Source organism: Equus caballus, chromosome 30 (genome assembly GCF_041296265.1).
Source record: "Equus caballus isolate H_3958 breed thoroughbred chromosome 30, TB-T2T, whole genome shotgun sequence".
Lineage (NCBI taxonomy): Eukaryota > Metazoa > Chordata > Mammalia > Perissodactyla > Equidae > Equus > Equus caballus.
Window position 1 is genome coordinate 36086761 of NC_091713.1, and position 8230 is coordinate 36094990.

General features: G+C 45.1%; 1 long non-coding RNA gene across 2 annotated transcripts in view; it reads right to left on the reverse strand.

Annotated features, from left to right (window-relative positions):
• LOC102150224 (uncharacterized) overlaps window positions 1-8230 on the reverse strand; it is a 57982-nt gene that overhangs the window by 48176 nt on the left and 1576 nt on the right. The window lies entirely within an intron of this gene.

An 8230-nucleotide genomic window follows, 5' to 3' on the forward strand; every position in this document is an offset into this window, starting at 1 on the left:
TGCACAATATTTGGTGTGAAAATCTAAATGTGGTTACAAAGGATTGGAAAAAGAGCACTTGATAATGCATAATTGTGATGTTTTTTCTAGTATGGCTGGTAACTCTGATCATCAAAAATCAGACTATCACCCTTTTAATCAAAGTGTTTCCTCCTGTATATGACTAACTGTATTTACAAACGAGAAAAAAGTGGACTCCATGAAAGAGAACTCCGTTTCTTATCCTCATACACAAGCTGTGGTTTTCGACCAAAATAACAAATGGAATCAGTAACTTTTAATAAGTTTATGATAAACTGTATCTCTTAATCTTGAGACTGGATACCTAGTCTCTTCCCAGGAATATGAACTACTTGATCAACGGTTATTAGTAGCTTCAGCTGGTGGGATAATTAAGAACATACAGAAACATCAAACACGCTCTGTTCGCGTTTACAATGACCTGCCCTCACGGCATCTCTCTGGATGCGCTGTCCTTGCCTCAGCACACAGTAAATCATCTTCCTAAATGCATTTGCACCCAATCATTTTTTAAAGTCACAATCTCTGTAGTGTCAACTTGTCAAGGGTCAAAGGGAAGAACAGGCAAGATTCCCAAATCAATCTGCTTGTAGAAACTGTCTCATTTCATTTCAAATTACCTGCTGTGGGTGAAGCAGGCTGTGGACGAACTGACTTTCTCCATAAACCCTGACAGCACGGGTCGAAATTCTGTGATCACTCAGAGGTCGAGTCACGCCGGCTCTGTCATTAACTACTTTTAAACGGCCGTGCGGGGTTAAGTGATCTCGCAGGGCAGCCGCAGATATAAATATTGTTCGGACAGTTTAATGTCAAGAGACAACTCCTCTGGGATTAAAACTGTGTAACCCAATAGAACAGTTGTCGATACGAGGATTAAGGTGTTTGGTATTGTTACTAGGAGCCCTGCCTTTACGTACATTTCGTGTAAGTGACCCCAGAGGAGACTTGGAGTGTCGTCCATCCACATCATGCAGCTCCTGGACAGTGTTCCGAGGATATTAAAAATAACTTCAGGGCCTCGGAGGTCCACCCTTCCAGCAGATGTTCTTAGAGAGTCTGTGTTTGTCCTTGTGAGGCCGAGCGGGAGATGAGAGCAGGCTGCTGGTGAGGGCGGACACCTTGCACCAGCTCCAGAACCTTGGGCTTCCAGGACGCATGGTCAAGCGAAACCTCAAAGAGCTAATGCTGTCCATAAAATCAGGGTGGTCGGGTACACTAACTGGTGCACGAAAGACCCATGATCTGAGAAAGAAGACTGAAATAGTGATCCCACCGCCTTTGAAGCGCTCATTCCTTGGGGCCAACACTATAATACCCAAAGATAACAGCAGCTAGTATTTACCGAGTGCTTACTGCATATTGGTCAATGCACAAAGCACTGTATGTATGACCTCACTTAAATTTCCAAAGAACCCAACGAGAAATCTATTTTTAGTCCCACTTTACACGTGAGAAAGCCGTGAAGCAGAGCTGGTCCTAATTTGCACAAGGTCGCACAGCTGGTGATGATGAGTATAGGAACAAAAATATTGTCTGCCTCCAGCACTAGCCCTCCCAACTCCAGCACTATATACTGCCTCCACTCTAATTATGCCCCCTGTGAGAAATTCTACTTGCTTGACTGATAAAGTATTCATAATAGACACTGGCTTAGCTCTCTTTAACATGCGTTAGCTGTGTGCGAAAACAGTCTGAATCATTCAATGAAAAGAGTTGCTAAGTTACTCAGAGAGCTGGAGAAAGTTAGATCCAACCGGTGTACCAATGCCTCTGTGGGAAAACGCAGACTTTCTGGAGGGTACGTGGGCACAGATGGTTTTAAGGAAATGCATTTCAAAATCGTCAGGGTCCATATGCTTTCTTTCCTAAAATTGATCCACCTGAGAGAATATCCTGCCAATTCTACTTTTCTACCCCCACTCAACGATGGCAATTCTCCGAATTCAGGACCCACATCCCTCCCACTCACGACTCTCCCCCTGCCCCAAGGGTGAACGTCTCCAGGTCACCCGAGACTGTTTACCGGGCCCCCAACTTCCCTCCCCAGTTCATCCCGTGAAAAGACGCATCTCAACCAAGAGGTTTCTGTGTTGAAAACTCATCTATCACATGTTGTCATATATTTATGGTGTTTGATCCATTTCTAAAGCTACCTCAATAGGGAAAGAAATTAGTAACCTTTAGGACCTCATAGTCATAGGATAGCTGGAAAAAATTCAATTTACATACATAGTTTCCTAGGAGAGAATTTTATGGTAACTCGTAAGACTTTCAGACTCAAAGGAATTTCCTCTGGATAACATTCTGTGAGGGGAAGAGAATGGGAATACAATTTCAAGGAGAAAAAGGAACAGAGGTATAGAAGGGTTTGCTTCTGTATTTTTTAAATGGATGCTCATGAGTATAAAATCACCATGATTTTCATATTCCTTTGCACACGCTCAAATCAAAGTTTCTCAACCTCAGCACTGTTGACATATTGGCCTCGATAATTCTTTGTTGTGGGTTGCGTTATAAGATGTTGAATGCATCCCTGGTCTACACACACACACACACACAGTTGTGACCACCAAGAATGTCTCCAGACATTGCCCAAATGTCTCCTGGGAGGCAAAATTGCCCCTGGGTGAGAACCCTTAAACAAAGGATGTAACAGATTTGTGACTCATTTTCAAAATTTAATATTTAAACTTATGATGAAAAATGTGAGATATCCACTAAAAACGATGCAAGAGAGAAAGTAATTTTTCAAAATTATATTTAGAGGTACATATGGGCAAACACATTTCAAGACCACTGAGGTCAACAGAAATAGAAACGTTGGTGGCCAATGTGGTGCCGGCAGAAGGAACCTCAGCTGGGCCTGGTCCCTCTCAAGTTCAGCCGCCGGGATGACTCAGATCCATGGAATGGGAAGAAAATGGCTGGATCATCACAGAGGCGGCTTCGATGTGAGATTTGATATTTGAAGGTGGCCACTTTGAATAATCAGCAGTTTAAAAGAAGCAGAAGTAACCATGAATATGCATCATTCCTCAATGATTTTAAAGAGACATCTTTTGAAGAATAAGCATGCATGGAGAAGAGCCGAATTCAGGAGACCCTGAAGAATTCCCCAGAAATGCTAAGACCAAGAGGCCACAGACCACACGATATTTCTTTTGACTCGTCATAGACCTGTGCAACGTATTTATCCATGCTTCAAGTGAACTGGCAAATCTACTTTATTATAATATACAATAATATAATAATTGCAATTTCATTATAATTATCTGTCCTGATACAAACTTAGGAGTCTGGGGATGTGTAGAGCTCAAAGGACCTCAGTTTCCCACAGGCCTGTTGTCCCCCTGGGAGCCACACACCAAAAGCCAGGCTGGAGGAGTAACCAAACCACCCATCAGACAGGACTACAGCACCTAACAAAATCAATGGTAATAATCCTGATATCTTACATTTAGTATGCTGTCACTTAGAGACATCGAGTGTACAATATCAGATATTTACAACAGTGATCCTGAAGTGTCAAGAAAGTATCAAAAAGCAAGTTACAACCTTTTCATTGGATATCTTTAATAACTTTTTTTCTTTTTAGTGAGGAAGATTGGCCCTGAGCTAACATCTGTTGCCCATCCTCCTCTTCTTGCTTGAAGAAGATTGGCCCTGAGCTAGCATCTGTGCCGATTCTCCTCTATTTTGTATGTGGGATACCAACACAGCATGGCCTGATGAGCAGTGTGTAGGTCCCCGCCCGGGATCTGAACCTACAAACCCTGAGCTGCTGAAGCCAAGTCCTCAAACTTAACCACTACACCGCCAGGCCAGCCCTTTAATGACTTTTTTCTTTTAAACAACTCAACTGAGCCAAAAAAACAAAAAAGTTCTTAATAGCAAAATTAGGAAATGCAAATGGGCAAAACCAAGGAGATGAAGTTACCCAGAATCACATCAACCAGAAATGACAAAAATAGAATCTTCTTGTGCACGTTCTTTTGAAACTCTGTATATTAAAACTGGCAACTCAGGCTCTGTTCCAACTCCCATCTTTCACTAATAAAGGTTGCAGATGGTCCTTTCGTTTTAATGGTCGTCTACAATAATGGAGGCCTGAAGAGGGGATGCATTATCACTGGAGTCTGTAAGGGAGGGAGCAGAGGCCCTAGACGTAAGTGGCTTAAGCCCCAAGTCTGGGGCTCTTTCCTCCGAACCACGCGGCCTCCGAAAACCAAAGTAGCCGTGGCCCTTTATGCATGCCAAATATTCGTTTTTGGCTGAGCTGCCAATGTGAACACAGTTTCACACGTTGCATCCTGGTTAGGAAGGATCAGCTGGCCAAGTGTGCATTTGAGATCTGAATCTTTAAGAGAAAAGCGGTCTGGATACTCCATCCTTGGATGTTCAAAACCATCTTTCTGAAAAGTGCTACTTGGGATCTAACATCCTGGACTTAGTTCCCACCTTAGTGACTTCAAGGCAGCCCCGGCCTCCTGAAAATTCCCTGTGAGCTTGGAGACGCAGCACCCGCCATCACAGGCTTAGAGGCGAGAAGCCGCACACTGATGAGTGGAGAGGAGCACAAGGCAAGCCGCCTCTCCGATGCCCACAGACAGAACGAAGGCACCGTCACGGGAGGAGAGGAAGGCACTCACGTCATCAGCCCACACATCTTCCTGGGCGCCTGTGAGCCTGGCAGTGTCCCAGGCTCTGGAGATGGAGGGGACAGACAGGCCACCTGGTGGGGAGGGACCAGCATCCCATGCACCCGGGCATATGTGAGCATAGATCCCACTGCACCTCTCACCAGCCAACGAGGCAAACAGTATCATCTGAGCTTCGGTTTCCCCAATTATACAATGAAGATACTGTCTAGGCCACTGGGTGAAATTAGGTAATATATCTAAAATATGTGACACGCAGTAGGAGACCCACAAATGTTATGAATGGAAGCTGATCTTGGCTGAGGGCTGACTTGTTTGAGGGATGTGCTGGCCCTGCCACATGCATTAGCTCATTCAGTCCTCGAAATTTAGCATCATCCACTACTTTATGGACAACGAGACGGAGGCTCAGTACAACTACCCCGGGTGAGAGTCAACATTCAGATCCTGGTCATTTGTCTGCAGGGCTGGTGCTCATAAAGACACGGAATGTACCCGCTCCCCTCTCCTCCCTCTCCTGCAATTTCCAGTCCAGGTTCTGAAGGAACAAGGGAGAGAGGCGTCTGAAGGGCACCCGAGACTCAGACGGCCCTCCCTCAAGATTCCATGCCCGGGACTTTGCACACAATACCCACTCTCCACTGTCCAGTCACACGGTTCCTCTTGTCTGTTGCTTCCAAACAGGGCTCCAAATTCTAATTCCTCTGACCCTTTCTCACTTCCGTGTCTTCCTAACCAGCAGAGCTGGAGTTCTGGATGGAATCAGCATCCTCAGCAATATCTAAGGGACCCTGTGCTGCTTCTGCCCCTGGAATACGAGGACAGGGCCCATGTTGGAACCAGCTAAACGGCAAGTCAACGCCTATCATTCTTTAATTATGAATTTGGTACATGTTCAGTCAGAATCCTTGCTTGTTCTGCACCCGGGATCTTAATCAATATACACGGCACGTGTTTCTCCCAATCAGCAGGCCGGGGGGCTCTCCCTCTGAGTTTCAGTTCAGGGCATGACAGGCTGTCTCCTGGAGACGGCCCTACCCACGGCTTTCCAAGCGAATCTGAAAGACGCTTCAACACCAGGGTAATCACATCATTTACTGTCCAGACCAACACTTTAGAGAGCAAAGGAGGACGCTTGTAAGAATTATACTGGGACAACAGGTGTAAACTGGAGCGGCACTGGGCAAACCAGAACACACGGTCGTCCTCCAGCTCCACTGTTTCTGAACTGGCTCCCTTCCCAGGAGCCTCCTCTCCCTGTCCTGGGGAAGGGCGAGCCGGCTTTACTGATGGTTTAGCATTCCATTCACCAGACGCTTGAATCACATGAGCCCCCAAGGGCTTGACCCAACCTTGGTCCAACCCCTGTGGTCAGGAAATGGAATGTGGTGGGGTGGCTTAGCCAAGGTCAGAAGGTGGAGTCCGCTTCACCCAAAACATGGCAGGAGGAGCTGACTATTCCCACTGTGGCAGACAGACTCTAAAGGTGGCCACCAAGAGCCCACCTCCTGTTATCACAGCCTTGCATAATCGCCTCCCTTAGAGAACAAGCACAACCTGTGCCTTGCTTCTAACCAATGGGAGATGGCAAAGGTGACAGAGCGTACATAATCCTGACTGATAAGATTGTAGCGCCTGTCCTGCCGAAGTCTTTTCTTTCCCTTGATGGCTTGATAAAGCCAGCAGCCACGCTGAGAGCTATGTGGCGAGGGACCTTAGGACTCTGACTCCAGTTCCAATGTGGGTTTTTTCCCCCACACCAAGTGATTCTCCAACACCAGCTGGGTGTCCTACAATTCAACTCAATTCGGACGCTGTCTACCTGGAGAGAGCGTCAGATCCCACAGGTTGAGGTCTCAGTCCTACAAGACTGCGCCCCACCCCCACTTCAGACACCAACTGCAAGTCCTGATCGTCTGTCCCCCGAGCTTCTGACCAAGCATCTACAGACTGGAAGTTCCCATGACCTCTTCCTTGGGTTGGATTAATTTGCTCGAGTGGCTCACAGAACTCAGAGAAACACTTTCCTTAATAGATAACCAGTTTATAAGAAAAGGATGTAATTCAGAAGCAGCCAGATGGAAGAGAAGCATAGGGTAAGGTGTGGGGGAAAGGGCACAGAGATTCCACGCCCTCTCTGAGTGCGCGTCTCTCCTGAATCTCCATGCATTCACCAACTCTGAAGATCTCCCAATCCCATCCTTTTGGGTTTTATGGAGGCTTCATTGCATAGTCATGACTGATTACATCATTGGCCGTTGGCGACTGATTCAACCTCCATCCCCCCTCCCCCACACCCCAGGCCCGGGGATAGGACTGAAAGTTCCAAATCTCTAATCACATGGTTGTGTCCTCTGGCAATGAGCTCCCATCCTTAGGTGAGGTCCAAAGCTTACCTCATTAACATAACAAAAGACACTGTCATCACTCTCATCACTTAGGAAATTTCAATGGTTTTAGGAGCTCTGTTCCAGGAACAGGGATGAAGACCAAATATATACTCCCTATTGTAAATCACAACATCACAGACCTCTAGAAACAGAGGCTGGTTTCTGAACAATAGCCAGCAAGAAAATGAGGTTTCAGTCCAGCAACCTGCAAGGACTTTGAGCTGCCTGTAGGATCTGACAACGGTCGACAAGCCACAAGGAACTGAGTTCTGCCAATAACCGTGCTGGTTTGGAAGCAGATACTTTCCCAGTCAAGCCTCAGATGAGAACACAACCCAGCCAACGCTTTGCAGCCTTGCAGAGGACACAGGTAAGCTGTGCCTGGACCCACAGAAACTGTGATATATATTGTTTGAAGCCACTAAGTTTGTGGTCATATTGTTACACAGCAATACACAACCCTTGCATCCACAAAAGTAAAATCACAGCACTGTAGTCATGGAAACAGGGCAGAGATGCTGGATGACAAAAACAGCAACATCCACCACTATTACAAATAATGATTGAATATTTGGTGTTCCCACTCTGCTGTTTCCCTCAACAGAGCATAAATAGCAAATTATTTGTGTTGTAGTTTATTAGCAAATAAATTCACTTCACCATCATATTTTACCACCAAAAACACACGTTAAGAAAAAAATCCAAATGTACACCTTAAATATATACAATTTTCAATTGTCCATTATACATCAGTACATCTGGAAAAAATGTAACCCTTGATTTTGAACCATTCCTAGCAGCAAAATGATAGTGGTCATCTAATAATTGGATTTAAAACTGACTGTGGGCAGTATTTTATGATCCAGTAAGAATAACTGAAAAATCAAGAAAATGGAAATAACCATAATAAATTAAAACTAAATAACAGTAAAAGTGGTGTGTAGGATTAGAGGACATGCTGATTTGTTTGAGAAATTCACAATATTTTAAGGAATAATGTGTTCAATTTTACATAAAGAAAAGTCACAAATCATAAATACGCTCGATGAATTTTTAAGTTTGGTGAACTTTTAACAGTGAAAATACTCATGTAACCACCACTGGCATCACACCCAATCAAATACAATCCACGTAAATAGCTAGAAGTAAACGAAACCC